Here is a 22,797-nt window from a genome sequence, read left to right as displayed (position 1 = left end):
CCAAGATGCCGAAAAACTATGAGTCTGCTTGCTTTCTGAATGGGGAGGCTCATGATCTGGGGCAAGTACTCAGCCCTAGTCACTAGCTGCCTAGAAATAGACTCGGTGCTGTTGGGGAGTTACAGTTGGAGTGAGACTGGCCTTCAGGACTGTGGCCGAGTGGGAGCAGGGTGAGGCCTGTGAGTGCCGGCTTTCCCCGACTTCCCTGGTGACCTGTGACTCAGTAGAGACAGCTGTAAACCCCTTGGGAATATAACTTCATTGGACTGGGAACCACACCCTCATCTCCCACAGCAGCCACAGCAAGCCCTGCCCAAGGAGAGGCTGAGCTCGGACATGCCTATCCCTGCTCCCATCTGGTGGTCTTTCTCCACCTGCCCTGGTAGCTGAAGACAATCTCTCGGGAGCTCTATGGCCCTGCCCACCACCTGAGAAACCTGAAAACTTAACCAGGTGTCCCTAGGGCAAGTTTGCATCCTCCCTATAGGACCACAGCTGATGCACTCTTGAAAGTGCCACCTCCTGGCTGTAGGCCAACCAACACAAAACCAGCACACTAAACAAAAACACAACCAAAGACCTTCACAGAGTCCACTTTACTCCCCTGTTACCTCCAATGGAGCAGGTGCTGGTATCCATGGCTGCAAGACCTGAAGATGGATCATATCACAGGACTCTCTGCAGACACTCCCCAGTACCACTCTGGAACCCAGTACCTCCACTGAGTGGCTAGACCCAGAAGATCAAAAAGGAAAGTTCAGCTCTCAGGAAGCCCCATTCATAAGAGAACGGGGAGAATACCACATCAAAGGGAGGACCCCATGGGACAAAAGAATCTGAACAGCAACCCTTGAATCTCAGATCTTCCCTCTGACATAGCCTACCCCAATGGGAAGGAACCAGAAAAAATTCTGGCAACATGAGAAAACAAGATTCTTTAACACCCCCAAAAGATCATACCAGCTCACCAGCAATGGATGCAAACCAAGACAAAATCTCTGAATTGCCAGAAAAAGAATTCAGAAGGTAGATTATTAAGCTAATCAAGGAGGCACCAGAGAAGGGTGAAGTCCAACTTAAAGAAATCAAAAACATGATACAGGATACGAAAGAAAAATTCCTCAGTGAAATAGATAGCATAAATATGAATAAAAACAATAAAAACTTCTGGAAATCAAGGACACACTCAGAGAAATGCAAAATGCACTGGAAAGTCTCAGCAATAGAATCAAACAAGCAGAAGAAAGAACTTCAGAGCCTGAAGACAAGGCTTTTGAATTAACCCAATCCATCAAAGACAAAGAAAAATGAATTTAAAAATATGAATAGAGCCTCCAAGAAGTTTGGGACTATGTTAAATGTACAAAGCTAAGAATAATTGGTGTTCCCAAAGAAGAAGAGAAACCTAAAAGTTTGGAAAACATATTTGAGGGGATAGTCAGGGAAAACTTCTCCAGCCTTGCTAGAGATCTAGACAACCAAATACAAGAAGCACAAAGAGCACCTGGGAAATTCATCACAAAAAGATTATCATCTAAGCACATAGTCATCAACTCATCTAACGCCAAGACAAAGGAAAGAATCTTAAGAGCTGTGAGGCAAAAGCATCAGGTAACCTATAAAAGGAAAACCTATCAGATTAACAGCAGATTTCTCAGCAGAATTCCTACAGGCTACAAGGGGTTGAGGTCCCATTTTAGCCTTCTTAAACAAAACAATTATCAGTCATGAATTTTGTATCCAGCAAAACTAAGCTTCATAAATGAAGGAAAGACACAGTCTTTTCCAGACAAACAAATGCTGAGAGAATTCATTCACTATGAAGCCAGCACTACAAGAACTGCTAAAAGGAGCTCTAAATCTTGAAACAAATCCTCAAAATACACCAAAACAGAACCTCCTTAAAGCGTAAGTTTCACAGGACCCTATATAACAATAACACAATGAAAAAAAAAACAACCCCAAGATATTCAGGCAACAAATAGTGCAATGAATAGAACAGTATCTCACATCTCAATACTATCATTGAATGTAAATGGCCTAAATGCTCCACTTAAAAGATACAGAATGGCAGAATAGATAAGAATTTACCAACCAAGTTTCTGCTGTCTTCAGGAGACTCACCTAACATATGAGGACTAACATAAACTTAAGGTAAAGGGGCAGAAAAGGACATTCCATGCAAATGTACACCAAAAGTAGGAGTAGGAGTAGGAGTAGCTATCCTTGTATCAGATAAAACAAACTTCAAAGCAACAGCAGTTAAAAAAGACAAAGAGAGACATCATATAATGATAAAAGGACTACTCCAAAAGGAAAACATCACAATTCTAAATATATATGCACCTAACACTGGAGCCCCCACATTTATAAAACAATTACTACTAGACCTAGGAAATGAGATAGATGGCAACACAGTAATAGTGGAGAACTTTAGTACTCCACTGACAGCATTAGACAGATCATCAAGACAGAAAGTCAACGAAGAAACAATGGACTTAAATTATACCCTACAACAAATGGACTTAACAGATATTTACAGAACATTCTACCCAACAACTGCAGAATATACATTCTATTCATCAGCACATGGAACATTCCAAGAGAGACCATATGATAGGACACAAAACAAGTTTCAGTAAGTTTAAGAAAATCGAAATTATACCAAGTACTCTCTCAGACCACAGTGGAATAAAATCAGAAATCAACTCCAAAAGTAATACTCAAAACCATGCAAATACATGGAAATTAAATAAGCTGCTCCTGAATGATCACTGGGTCAAAAATGAAGTCAAGATGGAAATTAAAAACTTCTTTGAACTGAATGATAATAATGACACAACCTATCAAAACCTCTGGGATACAGCAAAAGCAACACTAAGAGGAAAGTTCATCATATTAAATATCTACATCAAAAAGTCTGAAAGAGCACAAATAGACAATCTAAATAAGTTCACACCTCATGGAACTGGAAAAACAAGAATAATCCAGACCCAAACTCAGCAGAAGAAATAACGAACATCAGAGTGGAACTAAATGAAATGGAAACAAACAAAAAAAAAATACAAAATATAAATGAAACAAAAAGCTGGTTCTTTGAAAAGATAAATAAAATTAATACACCATTAGCGAGATTAACCAAGAAAAGGAGAGAAGGCTGGTTGTGGTGGCTCACGCCTGTAATCTCAGCACTTTGGGAGGCCAACACGGGTGGAGCACCTGAGGTCAGGAGTTCACGACCAGCCTGGCCAACATGGTGAAACCCTGTCTCTACTAAAAATACAAAAATTAGCCGGGCATAGTGGCACATGCCTGTAAACTCAGCTACTCGGGAGGCCAAGGCAGGTGAATAGCCTGAACCTGAGAGGCAGAGGATGCAGTGAGCTGAGACTGCACCACTGCACTCCAACCTGAGCAACAGAGAAAGACTCCATCTCAAAAAAAAGAAAAGAAAAGAAAAGAAGAGAGACAATCCAAATAAGCTCAACTAGAAACACAATGGGAGCTATTACTACTGATACCACAGACATACAAAAGATTATTCAAGGCTACTATGAACACCTTTATGTGTATAAATTAGAAAACCTAGAGGAGATGGATAAATTCCTGGAAATATATAGCCTCCTAGATTAAACTAGGAAGATGAAGAATCTCTGAACAGACCAATAACAGGCAGAGAGGCTGAATTGGTAATGAAAAAAAAGGCCAGGACCAGATGGATTCACAGCTGAATTCTATCAGACATTCAAAGAAGAATTGGTACCAATCCTATTGACACGATTCCAAAAGAAAGAGAAAGGGGGAATCCTCCTGAAATCATTCTATGAAGCCAGTATCACCCTAATCCCAAAACCAGGGAAGGACAAAAGAAAAAAAGAAAACTACAGACCAATATCCCTGATGAACACAGAGACAAAAATTCTCAACAAAATACTAGCTAAACAAAGCCAACATCATATTAAAAAGATAATCCACCATGATGAAGTAGGTGTCACACCAGGGATGCAGGGATGGTTTAACATACGTAAGTCAATAAATGTGATACACCACATAATCAAAATTAAAAACAAAAATCACATGATTATCTCAATAGATGCAAAAAAAAGCATTTGACAAAATCCAGCACCCCTTTATGATTAAGACAGCAAAATCAGCATAGAAGGGACATACCTTAAGATAATAAAAGCCATCTATGACAAACCCACAGCCAACATTATACTGAACAGGAAAAAGTTGAAAGCATTCCCCCTGAGAACTGGAACGAGACAAGAACACCCACTTTTACCACTTCTATTCAACGTAATATTGGAGGTCCTAGCCAGAGCAATCAGACAAGAGAAAGAAATAAAGGGCATCCAAATTGGTGAAGAGGAAGTCAAACTGTTGTTGTTTGCTGATGATATGATCATATACCTAGAAAACCCTAAAGACTCATCCAAAAAGCTCCTAGAACTGGTAGATGAATTCAGCAAAATTTCAGGATACAAAATTAATATACACAAATCAGTAGGTCTGCTATATACCAACAGCAACCAAGCGGAGAATCAAATCAAGAACTCAACTTCTTTCACAACAGCTGCAAAAATATAAAACACTTAGGAATACACCTAACCAAGGAGGTGGAAGACTTCTACAAGAAAAGCTATAAAACTGCTGAAAGAAATCACAGCTGACACAAACAGAAACACATCCCATGCTCATGAATTAATATTAATTAATTAATATTACTATATAGAATACTGGGTAGAATTAATATTGTGAAAATGACCATACAGCCAATAGCAATCTACAAATTCAATGCAATTCCCATCAAAATACCACCATCATTCTTCACAGAACTTAAAAAAAAAAAATCCTAAAATTCATACGGAACCAAAAGAGAGCCCACATAGCCAAAGCAAGACTATGCAAAAAGAACAAATCTGGAAACGTCACATTACCCGATTTCAAACTATACTATAAAATCACCAAAACAGCATGGTACTGGTACAAAAATAGGCACACAGATCATTGGAGTAGAATAGAAAACCCAGAAATAAAGCCAAATACTTACAGCAGCCAACTGATCTTCAACAAAGCAAACAAAAACGTAAAGTGGGGAAATGACATCCTATTCAACAAACGGTGTTGGGATAATTGGCAAGCCACATGTAGAAGAATGGAACTGGATCCTCATCTCTCACTTTATACAGATATCAGCTCAAGCTAAATCGAATGCTTAAATCTAAGACTTGAAACCATAAAAATTCTAGCAGATAACACTGAGAAAAAAACCCTTCTAGACATTGGCTTAAGCAAAGACTTCATGACCAAGAACCCAAAAGCAAATGCAACAAAAACAAGGGTTAATAGATGGGACTTAATTAAACTAAAATGCTTCAGCACAGCAAAAGAAATAATCCACAGAGTTAGCAGACAACCCACAGAGTGGGAGAAAATCTTCACAAGCTATACATCCGACAAAGGACTAATATCCAGAATCTACAAAGAACTCAAATAAATTAGCAAGAAAAAAACAAACAATCCCCTCAAAATGGGGCTAAGGACATGAACAGACAATTCTCGAAGATACACAAATAGCCAAAAAGCCTATGGAAAAATGCTCAATATCACTAATGATCAGAGAAATGCAAATCAAAACCACAATGCAATACCAATTGACTCCTGCAAGAATGGCCATAACAAAAAAATCAAAAAATAATAGATGCTTTTACACTGTTGGTGGGAATGTAAACTAGTATAACGACTATGGCATGGAAAACAGCATGGAGATCCCCTAAAGAACTAAAAGTAAATCTGCTGTTTGATCTAGCAACTCCACTACTAGGTATCTACCCAGTGGAATGGAAGTCATTGTACAAAAAAGATACCTGCACATGCATGTTTACAGCAGCACAATTCGCAATTGCAAAAATATGTAACCAGCCCAAATGTCCATCAATCAACGAGTGAATAAAGAAAATGTGGTATATATACACCATGGAATACTACTCAGGCATAAAAAAATAAAATAATGGCACTTGCAGCAACCTGGATGGAACTGGAGACTATTATTCTAAGTGAAGTAACTCAGGAATGGAAAACCAAACGTATGTTTGGTTTAAGGCATAAGAATGATACATTGGATTTTGGGGACTCAGGGGAATGGGTGGGGGGAGGTGAGGGATAAAAGACTACACATTGGGTACAGTGTATACTGCTCGGATGATGGGTGCACCACAATCTTAGAAATTACCATTAAAGAACATATTCATGTAACCAAACATCAACTGTTTCCCAAAAGTCTACTGAAATAAAAAAGAACTTTTTAATTTTTTAAAAAGAGACTTTCCTTAGATACTTTTTGGTTTACATTCCACAAAGGCGGAAGACTGGTAGACTCATCATGTGATGATTTTTCAGAGAACAGTGAGAACACTATTACTACATCATGAGGTGTGAATCACTCATGTCATACAAGAAAAAAATGTTAGAAAGTAATAGATTTCCACATAGGAAAAAAGTTACCTTCCTTAGAACAGATTTATGCTCTAAAAAATTTAAAAGAATATCTGTCTGAAAATGAATCGTGGGTGTATAAATATAAACCAGAAACTCCGCATGAACTTGATGTGCATAAGAAGATAACTGAAGTTGAAACATGGATAAAAGTTCAAGTCTTAGAAAGGCAACCCAAACAGGGTATATCTATTTTATTCATAACAAGTCCTTTTAGATGTGGAAAGACAATTACTATAAAAATACTATCAAAGAAGCATGGTATTCAAGTACAAGAGTGGATTAATCCAGTTTTAACAGACTTCCAAGAAGATTGTTTCAAGATGTTTAATCCTGAATCAAGCTGCCTTATAGTTCCCTATCAGTCTTAGATCTCAGTTTACAAAGAGTTGTTACTAAGGGCAACAAAGTATCGCAAGCTACAAATGCTTGGAGATGATCTGAGGACTGATAAGAACATAATTTTGGTTGAAGATTTACCTGATTAGTTCTGTTGAGATTCTGATACTTTACATGAAGTTTTAAGAAAAAATGTGCAGACTGGCCGATGTCCTCTTATATTTATAATTTCTGACAGTCTCAATGGAAATAATCAAAGGTTATTGTTTCCCAGAGTAATTCAAGAAGAGTGTTCTATCTCAAATATTAGCTTCAACCCTGTGGCAACAACAATTACGATAAAATTTCTTAATTGAATACTGACTTTAGATGGTAACAAGAATGAAGGAAAAAGTATTGTCCCTGATAAAAACTTCTCTAGAATCACTCTGTCAAGGATGTTCTGGTGATATCTAAAGTGTAAGAAATAGCCTCCAGTTTTCTCCTTCAAAAGAAAAGGACAATTTATTTGACAACGAAAAAGAAAAAAAAAAAAAAAAGGACCGTCATTAAAATCAGATGCTATGCTGTCAAAATCAAAACAAAGAAAACATACTGACAGGGTTTTTGAAAATGAAGAGGTCCAAGCTATTGGTGGCAAAGTTGTTTCTCTGTTTCTCTTCAGAGCTTTAGGAAAAACTGTATTGTAGAAGAGCATCCTTAACAGAACTAGACTCACCTTTGTTGCCTTCTCATTTAAGAGAGTATGGTATGGGATACATTACTTGTTCAAACTGAGGAAGTAGTAGAAATGTCACACATGCCAGGAGGGTTATTTATGTAATTTATATCTTCACCAAAACTACAGAGATTTTTTTTAATGAAAGTAGATATCTTGGCTGGGCGTGGTGGATCACACCTGCAATCCCAGCACTTTGGGAGGCTCAGGCGGGCGGATCCTTGAGGTCAGGAGTTTGAGATCAACCTGGGCAACGTGGTGAAACCCAGTCTCTACTAAAAATACAGAAATTAGCCGGCTGTGGTGGCACCCACTTGTAGTCCCAGCTACTTGGGAGGCTGGGGCATGAGAATTGCTTGAACCTGGGAGACAGAGGTTGCAGTTAGTCAAGATGGCACCACTGCACTCCAGCATGAGTGACAGAGTGAGATTCCATTAAAAAAGAAGGAAAGGAAAGGGAAAGGGAAAGGGAAAGGGAAAGGGAAAGGGAAAGGAAAGGAAAGGGAAAGAGAAAGGGAAAGGAAAGGAAAAATCTTATGAGAGCCAGTGAATTTCTGAGTTTTGCAGATATCCTCATTTGTGAAAAGAATACATGCTCTTTACTCAGGGTAGTACATCTACAGCTATGAAAGATGTGATACATTTCAACAAATCTTGAGGGTTTGCTCATTGCCAAGGAGAATGATCAAGCTTTTGAATCTTGCACAAACCCCAGTAGTTTCTAATACATAAAAAGTATTGAAAAAATGGCCTGGCAACAAAAGCACTTTTCCTGACTTCTGCCTACCAGCTTTAAGCCTCCAAACTTAGCTACTGCTGTATCTTGTTCTGTTAACCATTCAAATGAGAAATCAAGCTCAGATTTCTTTCTTTTTTTTTTTTTTTTTGAGACGGAGTCTCACTTTGTCGCCCAGGCTGGAGTGCAGTGACACGATCTCAGCTTACTGCAACCTCCGCCTGCCAGGTTCAAGTGATTCTCCTGCTTCAGCCTCCCGAGTAGCTGGGACTACAGGTGCGTGCCACCACACCTGGCTAATTTTTGTATTTTTAGTAGACACAGGGTTTTACCATGTTGGTCAGGCTGGTCTCAAACCCCTGACCTTGTGATCCACCCGTCTCAGCCTCCCCAAGTGTTAGGATTACAGGCGTGAGCCACCACGCCCGGCCTCAAATTTCTTTCATCCAAGACATTGGAAGGCTCCCTCTGGAGCAACACTTTGGAAGATTGAAAATGGAAGCCCTACCTGATGGGGAGCATGGAATAATAGACTCTGACAGCAGAGAGGAGGCACAGCTTAATGGAGGACAGCTTGTAGACGAAGCTCTGGGTGAACTCACTCAAACCACTGAACCCAAAACCTGGTATCTTTGAGTCAGAATAGTGAGTATGAATTACCTGCCAACCAGCCTCAGCCCTTTTCATCCCAAGGAGACATGGAAGAAGACATGACAATAGAAGACTATGACAATGATGCGATATGGAAACCAGTCTGCTAATTAGAATGCTACTTAAAGGATTCATTTTACTTTTATTCAGTGGTTTTTGAAAAGAGTTAATATGCTTTTCTGGTAAACTACAACAATTTGTTAATTCTTCACTCCTACAGTATTTCATTACAAAGAACTGACTCTTCTGTCATATAAATGTAGATGATCAAGTCTTCAGGTCATCTCTTCATTTTTTCTACAGTATTTATTTAATCTTTTGAGTTGCTGAAGGAGAGGGGTCAATGTATATGAAGTGTGCTTGATCATTATGCCGAATATCAGAAAATGTGAAGGAATAATCCAGAATACAAAAAATTTATGGGGGGTTGTAAATATAAATTATAAAGCATTGTAGAATGCAATCATTAGTATAAATAAACCTTAAGACTTAGAAAAAAAAATTGCCAAAGTTTTGTTTACTTAAAAACAGAGAAAATCAAATTGAATTAAAAAAATTACAAGGATCATACTCCAATTACACTATCATGACAGGATGTTTTAATACTTATCTCTGTGATTAACAGAACAAGGAGACAAAATATTATCAAGGATACAGAATATCAGAACAACATTATCAATTAGTTTGACCTAAATGGTCTTGGAAAGAACGCTGAACCTAACAATTTAAATATATACTTTCATTTCAAGCACATAAAGAAGTGGAGCAAAAAATTTACGAATGGGCCACATAGAACACCATAAATCAAGTTTCACAAATTTCAAAGAAATTAGTATTAAATGTCTTCAATATACACAAAAGTTAAAAATAAAATAAATTTTTAAAAGCTTAAAAATATGTTTGCAGGATGGGTCCAGTGGCTCACGCCTGTAATTCCAACACTTTGGGAGCCAAGGTGCGAGGAGATCTTGAGCCCAGGAGTTCAAGACCAGCCCAAGCAACACAGTGAGACCCTGTCTCTACAAAACATTAAAAAAAAAAAAATTGGCTGGGTGTGGTGGCACACAGTTATAGTCTCAGCTACTTGGGAGGGTGAGGTGGGAGGATTCTTTGAGCCCAGGACGTCAAGGCTGCAGTGAGCCTTGATTGTGCCACTGCATTCCAGTCTTGGTGACAGAATGAGACTCTGGCTCTCAAAAAACAACAGAAAATGTCTGTAAAAGTTTCAATAACTCATAGGTCAAAGAAGAAATTATAATGAAAAATAGAAAAGGAACAGAAATGAACTGTAACCAAAACATTCTACAGTAAAACCTTAGGATGCAGACAACACTGTATTTATCAAAAAATACAGATCTCTAAATATTTACAATTAACTTTTTTTTGAGACAGGGTCTTTGTTGCCTAGGCTGGAGTACAGTGGCACAATCGCGGCTCACTGTAGTCTCAACTTCTCTGGCTCAAGCAATCCTCCCACCTCAGCCACCCAAGTATTATAGCTGGGACCACAGGCATGCAGCACCATACCTCATTAATTTTTTCTATTTTTTGTAGTGAGAGGGTCTCACTATGTTGCCAAGGCTGGTCTTAAATTTCTGGGCTCTGGTGATCCTCTCACCTTGGCCTCCCAAAGTGCTGGCATTACAGGTATGAGCCACTGTACCTAGGTGAAAATTAGTATGTTAAGTGTCCAACTCAGTGAGAAAAGGCATAGCTAATCCAAAGAAAATAAAAGGAAGGAAACAAAAATATGAGCAGAAATAGCAAATCAGAAAACAAAGAAATGCTGGAAGATGATAAAATAGTTGTAAGAGTAATCAGAGTCACCAATGATAACAAAGAGTAATCAAAGATAACCAGGAGAAAAAATACAAGAAGAAAAGTACTTACCTTTTCCAGCCTGGGGTTTTCCGTCCCAAGGAGATACTCAAATCTTGGAGGATTTGATGCAAGTAGATGGCTTTATAATGGATTATATAAATATCTTTCTATTAATATGTAAGTTGTATTTAGGGGAATATTAAAATTATGGCTCTTCTCCCAAGATCTTCATAAGGCTGGCTCCTTTTTACTCCCATATCTCAGATGTCATCTCCTCAGAAAGACGCTCCCTGACGACCAAATTGTAGGGTATATATACCCCACACATATATTTTATTTTTTACCTAGTACTCATCACTATCTGAAATTATTTTGTGCAATTATTTGGTTTTATATTGAGTGGTTTCCACTCCACTAGAATAGAGGCTCACTATGAAACCAAACACTTCAACTTGTCTTCTAAAATTCCATACCCTAGAGCCTGGCTGATACTAGGTTTTTTTTTTTTTGAGACAGTCTCACTTTGTTGCCCAGGCTGGGGTGCAGTGGCATGATCTTGGCTCATTGCAACCTCCACATCCTGGGTTCAAGCAAATCTCCTGCTTTACCCTCCCGAGTAGCTGGGATTACAGGTGCCCACCACCACGCCCAGCTAATTTTTGTAGTTTTAGTAGACATGGGGTTTCGCCATGTTGGCCAGGCTGGTCTCAAACTCCTGACCTCAGGTGATCTGCCCGCCTCAGCCTCCCAAAGTGCTGGGATTACAGGCGTGAGCCACCGTGCCCAGCCAATAATAGGTTTTCAATAAACTTTCATTCAATGAATAAACAACTGAAGAGTGAGGACTAGGAAGGGTGTGGAACTGATTAATTCATTCAACAATCAGTTACTAAGGTCTTGTAACGTGAGGTTTTGTGCTAGATAACTAGGATAGAGTAGTAAACAAAACAGACAAAACTAACTACCTTCATGGTATGGTAGAGAAAGAGTCATAGGATTCAAGTTAGGCCACTGAGTAAATACCAACAGTTATTTTAGGGAATTATTAAAAGACTAAATTGAAAATATGAGATTAGAAGAAATTAACATACACAGATATATGTGTAGTATGTACTGTCGCCAACATGCCAGATTAAACCAGGGCTACTTTGGAATAAAGGTCCCTGTCTAAATGCTAAGCCCACTCACAGTTTTCTGGCAAATAATCAAACTTTTGGCCAGCTCCAAAATGCAGGACTCATATATCTTCAAATTCTCTGGATTCCTATGCTATTTTACACTCATCTGCCACAAATGCAGTGGAATTTCCATAATCTCATTATAATAGTACAATATGATGAGCAGAGAGAAGAGTGAAAGGAGAACTACAAATTATCAACTAGTTATATCACCTGAGATAAAATGTCAAAAAAACTGTTTCCAGAATAATCATAAATGAAATGACTACAAAAATCCTGTAAACCAAGTAACTCTTAGAAGTGTGACAGGTGAGGAACCCTGGTAAATGATCCATCATTCTGTGATTCTTATCATTGATGTCTCTATTTGCACAGGGGTATATTATAGAGCACATTTTACAAATATACTATCATAAAATGATTATAAAGTACTTTATTAGACTTTTAAAAACTAAATCCTTCAACATCTTTAAATTTCATAGAAACAAATAACCATACTCTTAAGTTTGCACTTATCTCAAATGCACTGCTCATCTTCCAACTCCCAACTATTTTAAAGATCAGAGTTCAGATCTGACAGTTTCATTACACCATTTGTAAAAATTCTGCACTGTTTCTCTCTTCAGTTTCTTTCACTTCTTTCATTTCTTGCAATAGATTTCGTGGCATTTTTAAGACCTTGCTCTACTGGTGTGATACCTAGGAGTTTTCCCTTTCCATCCGTAAAGTGCAAATGGTGGGAACTTCTAATGTCTGGGTTACTAGTGCCGATAATGGGTGAGTAGACAATTGATAAAAATTATTGTCTGAATATATGCCAACAGTCCAACTTTAAGCATCTTAAACAGAGATATATAGAATTAGTGAGCATTTTTAGTGTATCCTGAATTTAGTTATTCAGTACTACTAATAATTACATTACTTCTTGAATAACTGATAAACATATGCTTAAAACATGTTTTTGGTAAGGCGGCTACTACCAAAGGGCAGATAAGAATTTATCATGACTGCAAATAATGCCATACCATGTAGACTTTTAAGTTATTCTTACAAGTGTTCTATGATGATATATGAAAATATGTACACAAAACTGTTACATTAAAAAATAACAGGGCCAGCATGGTGGCTCACACCTGTAATCCCAGTACTTTGGGAGGCCGAGGCAGGTGGATCACCTGAGGTCAGGAGTTCAAGACCAGCCTGGCCAACATGATGAAACCTAGTCTTTACCAAAATTACAAAATTAGCAGGGTAGGGTGGAGCATGCCTGTAATCCCAGCTACATGGGAGGCTAAGCAGGAGGATCGCTTGAATCCGGGAGGCGAAGGTTGCAGTGAGCCGAGATCGCGCCATTGCACTCCAGCCTGGGCAAAAAGGGCGAAACTCCGTCTCAGAAAAAAAAAAACCAGAAAAAGTATGATAATGAAAAGTCACTGATTAAAGTTATAAATATGCCCAGTATATATGTTAGTTAAGACTACAAAAATACAGAAAAATATGACTAAAATTTAAGGCTCACTACAATTCTTAATCAACAACAAAAAAGATACGATGGCTTGGAGAAGTTACAGAAGAGGATAGATAAGATTTAAGAGGTTCATATATAAAATTATTTACTTGGGGGAGAAAACTAAGTTTCAAAAAAGCAGGACAGCAGCAAAAGATATCTGTGGAGTGAGGAAGGACAAGGGAGCACTGATACCAGAGACAAGCAAGCCTGATAGGAACCTCTAAACAAACAGAGCCTACAGCTTGGGAAAAGTTAGAGCTAAGTGATGTCTGAGACATCATTTAGTACAATCCAGATCTTCAAAAATAAATTAACAGAAAATTATTGGTATTATTCAAAAGATTGGTATTATAGAAAAGATTATACCTATGCATAAATTATACCTTACTAACTTTGAAAAATATTATTTTACATTCCAATGGTAATACACAATTCCTTGGTCCCCTACTTCAATTTTACTTAATTTCTATCAGTCTAAGTTTCTTACATACAAAAGAGAATAGGAAAAATAATATTACATCTGACCCGCAGCACCACCAAAATCTATCAGATGAGAAGATATGGACCAGATGGAAGGGATGATGTCTTAGAATTGTCCTGGGACTTTTTCAAAATACTGTATATGTATTCAGGTCCCTCTCTGGAGGGTGAAGAATCTATTTTTCCCCTAACTTCTTGTTCACCTATATTTTTGCAAAAAAAATCCACAAAACCAAATTACAGAAAAAAATTAAAGAAAAATGTTTATGAATGACATCAATTTTACGGATATAAGTTAACTTTCTCGCCTCATCCCAAAAGGAACATGACTTGCATTCTTCACAAACATTGTTAGGTCTGAGAACAACAAAGTAAACACCTCACATCTCTACTTCTAAAACTTGGTGAAGGATTTAGTAGATACAGTAAGAAAATCAACCCAGAATTCAAAAACATATATTCATGTTCTCAATATTTACAGATTATCTTGGCTACCATATTAATTTGCTAGGTTTGCCATAAAAAAGAACCACAGAAATTTATTTTCTCACAATTTCGAAGGCTAGAAGTCTCAGAGCAAGGTGTTGGTAAGACTGTTTTCTTCTGTAGTCTTTCTCCATGATGTGTAGATGGCATTTTTTCCCTGTGTCTTCCCTCTGTATGTGTCTATGTCCTAATTTCCTGTTCTTATAAGGAAACCAGCCATATTGGATTAGAGCTCACCCTCTCTTTAGAGGGGGAAAATGATATGGACAGGAGACAGGGAAATAGTGGGTAGAAGAGGGCAGTTCCTTGGCAAAGGCCCCACCCTCAAGCCTGGATACCTGTGGCCCTAAGTGAGAACAGGCATTCCTGTTTTCATGCCCAAAAAGTTGTCTTTTGACCCACTGCACCCCCTATCCTGTACCCATATAAATCCCAAACCCAGGCTCCAGAAGGAGATGAGCAGACAAATGGCAGAACAGCATGGCAGAGAAGGAGCACCTGAACACCAAGAGTTCAGTGGGGACAATCAGAGAAGAGATCAGCCGCCGGACGGCCGAACTCCAGGGGAAGATAATCTTCCCACTTGGTCCCCTTCCAGCTCCCCATCCATCCTGCTGAGAGCCACTTCTACCACTCAATAAAGCCTCCACATTCACTCTTCAAGTCCTTATTCTTCCTGGACTCTGCACAAGAACCTGGGTGCCAAGAAGACAATTAAGCCATCTGTGGACGGCAAAACTAAAAGAGTGCATTGTAGAATGCCCACTTGGGCTTTGGGAGTCACAGGCACCCACCTGTAGACACTACCATGGGGCCAGAGCCCAAAGTGCTTGCTCTGGCTCCTGCACCTGCCCATCTGTGAGCTCCCGCTCCCATAAGGGGTTTGAGCTCTCAGTGGCTGAACAGAGAGGCATACCTCTGTTGCATGTCCTGCCAGGGGGGCGAGGCCACGGAACTCTCCCGTTTCACCCTATCTGCAAATACAGTTACATTCTGAGGTACTGAAGATACTGAAGGTGAGGAGTTTGACATATCAATTTTGGGTTGTGGCAGGGGGTGGGGGCGGGGGAACAGGACAATTCCGCCCATAACAACCCCCAAGTTACAGAAAGCACATAAATATTTGGAATGCCTAATCCTTCTATCTCCTCCTTATCCAGCTGCTCCTTTACGTTTGCTGGTGGTTGATAGCAATAATAAAGGAGAAAATCCTCTGTGCCTTGTATCCTTGAATGACAGTTAATAACATACATTTAGCAATAGTTAGCTAAGCCAAACCATTCATTCCTCCAACCCATGGTTAAAGGCCTTCAAATTACTTCAGCATTCATGGGGTTCTTGTGATGAGTAAATGAGTTAACATATAATAAGTGCACAGGACAGTGACTGGCATATAGTAAGCACTATCTATGCACATATTCATTGTTATTGCAAGTGCTGTATGAGTAGCTCTTAGTAGTATTATTTTTTATCAATATAGATCTTCCAATTTAAGGACTTGCCTCTAGCCTAGCCAAGTGGACGCACATGAAAGAGAATATACCTAGAACACAATGCTTATGAGATTTCTCCTGAACTGGTCCAGGATCTGCATACTCTTTGGTTTTCATATTTTCCTATACTGATCCTTTAGCTTTCCAGATACCCATCTGTTCTACTCCTTTCAATGTAGTGTTCTAATGGCCAATAGCTTCACCTTTGTTTTCTGGTCTGTGACTTACTTACTATTCTTTGGCATGACAATTAGTTCGGACTTGATTTCTGCTAATATTTTCCTAAACAGGGCTTCTCAACTACTATGACTGTGAACATAGAATTTCTTCTTCAGAAAACTCTACTCATCCTTCAAGATTCTGCATCCTAAAGCAAAGTTAGATTATTCCCATTCTAAGGTTCAAAGCACTCTGTACATCCTTGTATTATGACACTTAGCACTAAATTGTATTTAGTTGTTTACATGATGTCACCTCCACTACAACACAAACCTTTCATAAGACTTCAATCTATTTTTACAGTTACAGAGACTAGAGTGGTACATTTAGACGTCAATCTGTTTTTATAGTTACAGAGACCACAGTACATTTACAAAAACATAGGTTGAACAAATGTTTGCTGAATTAACTACTGTCCATCTCCAAATGATTCCTAAATCCTTTCCTCCAGCTTCAACACCAGTGCTGTCTGATAGAACTCTCTGTGATGACAGAAATGTCCTATAGCATTTGTGCTGTCTGATATAATAGCCTCTAGTTTTATGTGGCTATTGAGCACTTGAAATGTTGACTAGTAGGGATGAGAAACTGAATCTGTAATTTTATCTAATTCTAGTAGTTTAAATAGCCACATGTGGTTAATGGCTACTATATTAGACAATATTATCTCGGGATGCCCCAAACTTTAAAATTCCATTTTCAACTACTTTCTGGATTTATTCACCTTGATAAACTGCAGGAATCTCCATCTCACTATGTCTAAATTTGAACTAATTATCTGAGTTTCCTGAGAAGTTAAGCTAGGAAATTCATTTCATTTGAATATCCTATCAATTCACAAATACGTCTAAATTATTTATACATTAAAGTGCTATTAAATTAACTTGATTACATGAACTTTGCATTAAGCTTTATCTATACTTGGCTAGATCTTGTCAGTCTGTAGACTGACAGACTGATATAACATATTTCAGCTGAAGTCAAAATAGAAATTAAGATTTGCAAATAAAAGATAAGAATATTATCAAACTAATGAATTTGAATTTGGATTTTAGTTCCATGATGGATAAAAACTCAACCTAAGTAAGAATATATGCTTGATACCAGCATATAGACAAACAACTGAGAAGAGTCAACCAATTGCCTGTTTAATTCACTTATTTGGCAAACAATTAATGGGTAACTACTATATGTTAGGCACTCTTTGAAGAGCTGGGGATACAAGGATGAATCAGTAAGGGAGACAGTTACAGCCAATTAAAACACAAAACAGAATACAGGGTATAATATGTGGTAATTAGAAAATTTTTTTTTCCTGTTTAGGCTCATTTGTCTTCATAATTGTTTCTACAGAAACAAAGTCATTTTGACAGAAAAGATAAATGAATTTTGAGTCAGATTATTCTACATTCAAATTCTACTCTATTAATAGGTGTGCAGCTTTTAATTTAACTGTAAACTTTAGTGACTTTTCTACAAAGGGAAATTCTGTGTATTCTGTATGTCAGCATACTGCCTGACATACAGGAGATTCTTAAAACATAATGAGGTATTATCCCACATATACACATTTATAGACAATGTCTGCATATATGTATATACAGTGTATACATATGCAACTAAGGATTTGTGTTCTCATTTATTTCAGAATGGCTTATAAGTAGATCTGTTCTTAATTCTCTTACCAATCCTACTAAAAAGTGTCATTACCTGCACATGGGTGCCATGTAGCTCATTGAACATATATACATGTGGGTTGGTAATAATTAAATCTTTCTTTCTAAAGCCAGTTCTATTAAAAAGTCAGAATTAAAATGTTTTCCACTTAAAATTATTTTAAAGAAAAAAATATAAGGACTTTACAGTAATTAGGGTATCAGCATCAATTCCAATTTCCAGATGTCATTTGGGTTTGCATGTTTTTTAACCATTGTACCATTCTTTAAAAACTGATATTCAAAATAAGTCCAGGGTATCAAGATTACCCAAGGGGATAATTACAGTATCACAGCTTAAAGTTGTGTTTTACTTTATTGTTAATCAAGCACTTTCATGCTCATTTACTTTGTTCATTTTAGGATTGAGTTTAAAATATGAATTCACTGCTCACATGGCTTATATTTGAGCAATAACATGTACCCCCTTAACATGTAACACTTCCAGTATAAACTGCCTGCATTTGAAAATAAACTAATTTATCTTTTAAATAAAATTTCTGCCTTATCTTTATAAAGTAAGTTTTATCTTAAATGCTGATAGTCTCTTCACAGAAGAATAAGTTTTCTTACATAAACTGCATCAATATATCAAAAACAATTCATTATGCTCATTAAAACTCAAAAACACAAGTTTTCATATTGCAATTTAGAATTAAAACAATTAGGACAGTATCTCACAACGTAATAGGATCAAGTCAAAATAAGTTATTGAAGTAATTCTAAGTTTCAGAAGTTTTGTGATGAAAGTTATATGGATAACAAATACTACTATTTCTAACTCTGAAACAAATTACCCAAATGACAAGTGTGTGCACCCGTATGAAAGAGTCATTTCAACCATATTAACAAATTAACCAAAATATAATTACTTAGAACACTCTTTAAAGGTGAATGATAATTAGTGTCTGTAAAAGAGTTATGTTTCTTTCAGGTGTCTTACAGCAGTCTGTAATAGCTTTCTTCGTAATACAGCTTCTGAAAATTTCCACATTTATAATTTCACAAAGAGTGCAGCTGGACTGATCATTCTTAATAGATTCATAAACTCTGAAATTCTATATTCAAATTATAAAAACTCTAAATATACTAGAAAAACAGGGTTTTAAAGACTCCACAGATTTTACCTTCATGGTAATATGCTAAAATATAATTATTTTAGCAATAAATGTAAGTTATAAGCTAAAATAACTTCATTTATAAATAATTTACATATTTAAAGTATTAGTGTCCTAACAGTTTTAACTACAAAGTGGTTTTTACAATTTTTCATTTAAATCACAGTATTTTTTCAAAACTAATCTATAACTATTGATTTAATAAAATTATTCTATGGTAAAAGGTTAATAGTTTTAAGTTTACCCTAAAACTGGTAAATCTGTAGCTCTTAATACTCTATCAGCGCCTACATTAAAAAACAGTAACATGATCTTACTCCTTGACCAATAAATACAAAAGATTTAAGTATAAATTACAAAATATGACTGACGTATTAAATCATAAACTTGCTTATCTAGTAAAGCCACTTCTAAAACCCACTTTACTTACTGTTGGTTGCATTCTCTGATTTTTTTTCACTCAACTACTGCTTCCACAGGTACCAACAGCTGCTGTAAGATTCAACAGCTTCTTCTCCAGCAATCTATTCTAATTTGTTTCAATTCACTGAATACTAAGGTAATTTTCACTGGCAAGCTGGACCTCATATTGTCCTTAGTCTAACAAGTCACCCTTTACAAACTCTATTCTGGGGGCATCTTATGTCATTTTATACTTATCCAATGAAAATACACGTAGAGACAGGATGTTAAAGGTACAACTGATTACCAGTACACTCATCAATACCTACCTCAAACCTCATTTTCTACCAAATTATCCAATGTACAGTAGGCTTACTGTTGTATATGACTGTATCATCACCATAGCAACCAAATCAACAAAGAACTGCAGTAGCATCTGCTTCTAGATAATCCAATGTCAGTTAACAAGTCAGAATTTAAGAGTATGCTGTTTACAAATATATATTATTTTAAAGTCACATTTTTAGTTATTTGTTTTTGCTTTGATCTTGGAATATGTCAGTATATTCGCGGTTTATATATATGTATAAATAAAAGAAACAAGCATCAGTGTACAAATCCCATACACCTAGAAATAACCTATTAATGCTTTAATTCTAAAACTGACTCCACAAATTTAACCCATTTATCAAAGAAAGATTGATAATACTTAGTCTTATAATAATAACTTATTTCTGGATTGTTAATCACATTTAAATTATATAAACATATTTAAAATGTAAATAGGCTTTAAAATATTTTTATTGATATAATCTATATACAATAAAATTTACCCGGTAAAGTTGTAATTTCATGGTTTTTAGTACACACAGAGAACTGTACAACCACTACCACAGTAAATTTTAGAACATTCTTATCACCTCAAAAAGAAATTTCCGTAGACTTTTTTTTTTTGAGACGGAGTCTTGCTCTGTCGCCCAGGCTGGAGTGCAGTGGCGCAGTCTCGGCTCACTGCAAGCTCTGCCTCCTGAGTTCATGCCATTCTCCTGCCTCAGCCTCCGGAGTAGCTGGGACCACAGGAGCCCTCCACCACACCCGGCTAATTTTTTGTATTTTTAGTAGAGACGGGGGTTTCACCGTGTTAGCCAGTCTGTAGACTTTTAAGACTGGCTTCTTTCACTTAGCATAATGTTTTTGAGGTTCATCCACGTTGTGGCATATACTGAAGTGCTTCATTCCAGTTTACATCCAAATAATAATATTCCATTTTACTGATATACCACATTTTGTTTATCCATTTCTCTGTTGATGGACATTTGGAGTGTTTCCACTTTTTGGCTATTATAAATAAGGCTGTTCAATTTTTTACATGGACATATGTTTTTGTTTCTCTTGGATATATACCTAGGAGTGAAATTACTGGGTCATAGGGTAACACTATGTTTAACTGTCTTAGGAACTGCCAGGCTATTTTCCAAAGTACATTTACCAGTTTACATTCCCACCAGCAGTGTATGAGGGTTCCAATTTTTCCATATCCTTGCTAACACTTGTTTTTATCTTTTTAATTCTACCCATTATAATGGGTGTGAAGCAGTGTATCATTGTGGTTTTGATTTGCATTTCCCTGATGACTGATGATGATGTGAATCTTTCATACGCTTATTGTACATGTACATAACTTCTTTGAAGAAACGACTTTCCAAATCTTTTGCCAACCTTTTTATTAGGTTGTCTTTTTAGAAGAAGTAAGAGTTCTTCACATATTCTGAATACAAGCCCCTTATCAGATACAGTTTGCAGATATTTTTTCCAATTTTACGGATTTTTTCCTCCAATTTTGTGGAGTTTTGTTTCCTGATAGTAACACAAAACTTATGACACAAAATTATTCAATTTTGATGAAGTATACTGTATCTAATTTTTCTTCTCTTACTTGTGCCTTTTAGTTTTTTATCTAGGAAATAATTCCATAATTCAAGATCACGGAGATTTATGCCTTTTTGTTCTAACGGTCTTACAATTTAGCTCTTATTTTAGGATTTTAATTGATTTTTGAGTTAGTTTTATAGATGGTATGAAGTATAGGTCCTATTTCATACTTTTACATGTGGATACCCAGTTATTTCAGCACCATTTGTTGAAATGACCATTCTTTCTCAGCTGAATCATCTAGGCACCTTTGTCAAAACCAAATGACCATAAATGTAAAGAGTTTATTTCAGGACCCTCAGTTCTATTCCATTCTTAGGCCAGTACCACACTGTCTTATTACTGTAGCTTTGCAGTAAGTTTTATTTATTTATTTATTTATTTATTTATTTATTTATTTATTTGAGATGGAGTCTCACTCCATTGCTCAGGCTGATCATGCAGTGGTGAGATCTCGGCTCACTGCAACCTCTGCTTCCCAGGTTCAAGTGATTCTCCTGCCTCAGCCTCCCGAGTAGCTGGAATTACAGGTGCATACCACCATGCTAATTTTTGTATTTTTAGTAGAGATGGAGTTTCACCATCTTGGCCAGGCTGGTCTCAAACTTCTGACCTCAAGTGATCTGCCCACTTCAGCCTCCCAAAGTGCTAAGATTACAGGCATGAGCCACTGCACCCGGCCTGCAGTAAGTTTTAAAACGGAGAAACACTGAATTCTCCCACTGTGTTCTTTTTCAAAATTGTTTTGGCTATTCTGTGTTTCTTGCATTTCCACACAAATTTTAGGCTCAACTTGTTAATAGCTACAAAGAAGTAAGCTGGGAATTTGGTAGGCAACGTATTGGATATGTATAATTTGGCAGTATTTCACCTTAACAATATTAAGTCTTCTGATCTACGATCATGAGATGTCTTTCCACTTAAGTCTTCCTTACTTTCTTTCAGTGAGTTTTATGGTTTTCAGTGTATACATCTTATATTTCTTTCATTAAACTTATTTCTAAGTATTTTATTCTTTTTTATGCTGTTGTAAATGGAAAACTTTTCTTAATTTCATTTTCAGATTGTTCATTGCCAGTATATAGAAATACAATTTATTGTTCTATATTGAGCCTATATCCCACAACCTTGCTGAACTTGTTTATTAGTTCCAATAGTTTTTTAGTGGATTCTTTAAGATTTTCTTTTTACAAGATCGTGTTCTCTTTGAATAGAGTTTTATTCCTTTTTCAACCTGGAGGCTTTTAATTCCTTTAGTTACTTATTTGCACAAGCTAGGACTTCCAGTACAACGTTGAATAGAAGTAGTGAGAGCAGGACATCCATATCTTGTTTCTCATCTTAGAGGAAAAGCATACAGTTTTTCACCATTTCATACAATGTTAATTGTGGTTTTTTTGCAGATGCCTTTTATGAGGTTGAGGACGTTCCCTTCTATTGCTTGTATATTGAGTGTTTTTATCATAAAAAGTGTTGAATTTTGTCAAATGCTTCTTTTGAG

The 22,797-nt window shown here is 36.8% G+C and overlaps 1 protein-coding gene and 1 pseudogene across 2 annotated transcripts in view; one reads left to right on the top strand and one right to left on the bottom strand.

Moving 5' to 3' along the window:
• Positions 1–22,797, bottom strand: part of FNDC3A (fibronectin type III domain containing 3A) — a 231,509-nt gene that overhangs the window by 159,414 nt on the left and 49,298 nt on the right. The window lies entirely within an intron of this gene.
• Positions 6–15,058, top strand: LOC134732678 (cell cycle checkpoint protein RAD17-like; annotated as a pseudogene).

This window comes from Symphalangus syndactylus, chromosome 15, assembly GCF_028878055.3.
Source record: "Symphalangus syndactylus isolate Jambi chromosome 15, NHGRI_mSymSyn1-v2.1_pri, whole genome shotgun sequence".
Taxonomy (NCBI): Eukaryota; Metazoa; Chordata; class Mammalia; order Primates; family Hylobatidae; genus Symphalangus; species Symphalangus syndactylus.
The sequence above is the reverse complement of the archived record's forward strand: the minus strand, read 5'-3'. Positions and strand labels throughout refer to the sequence as shown.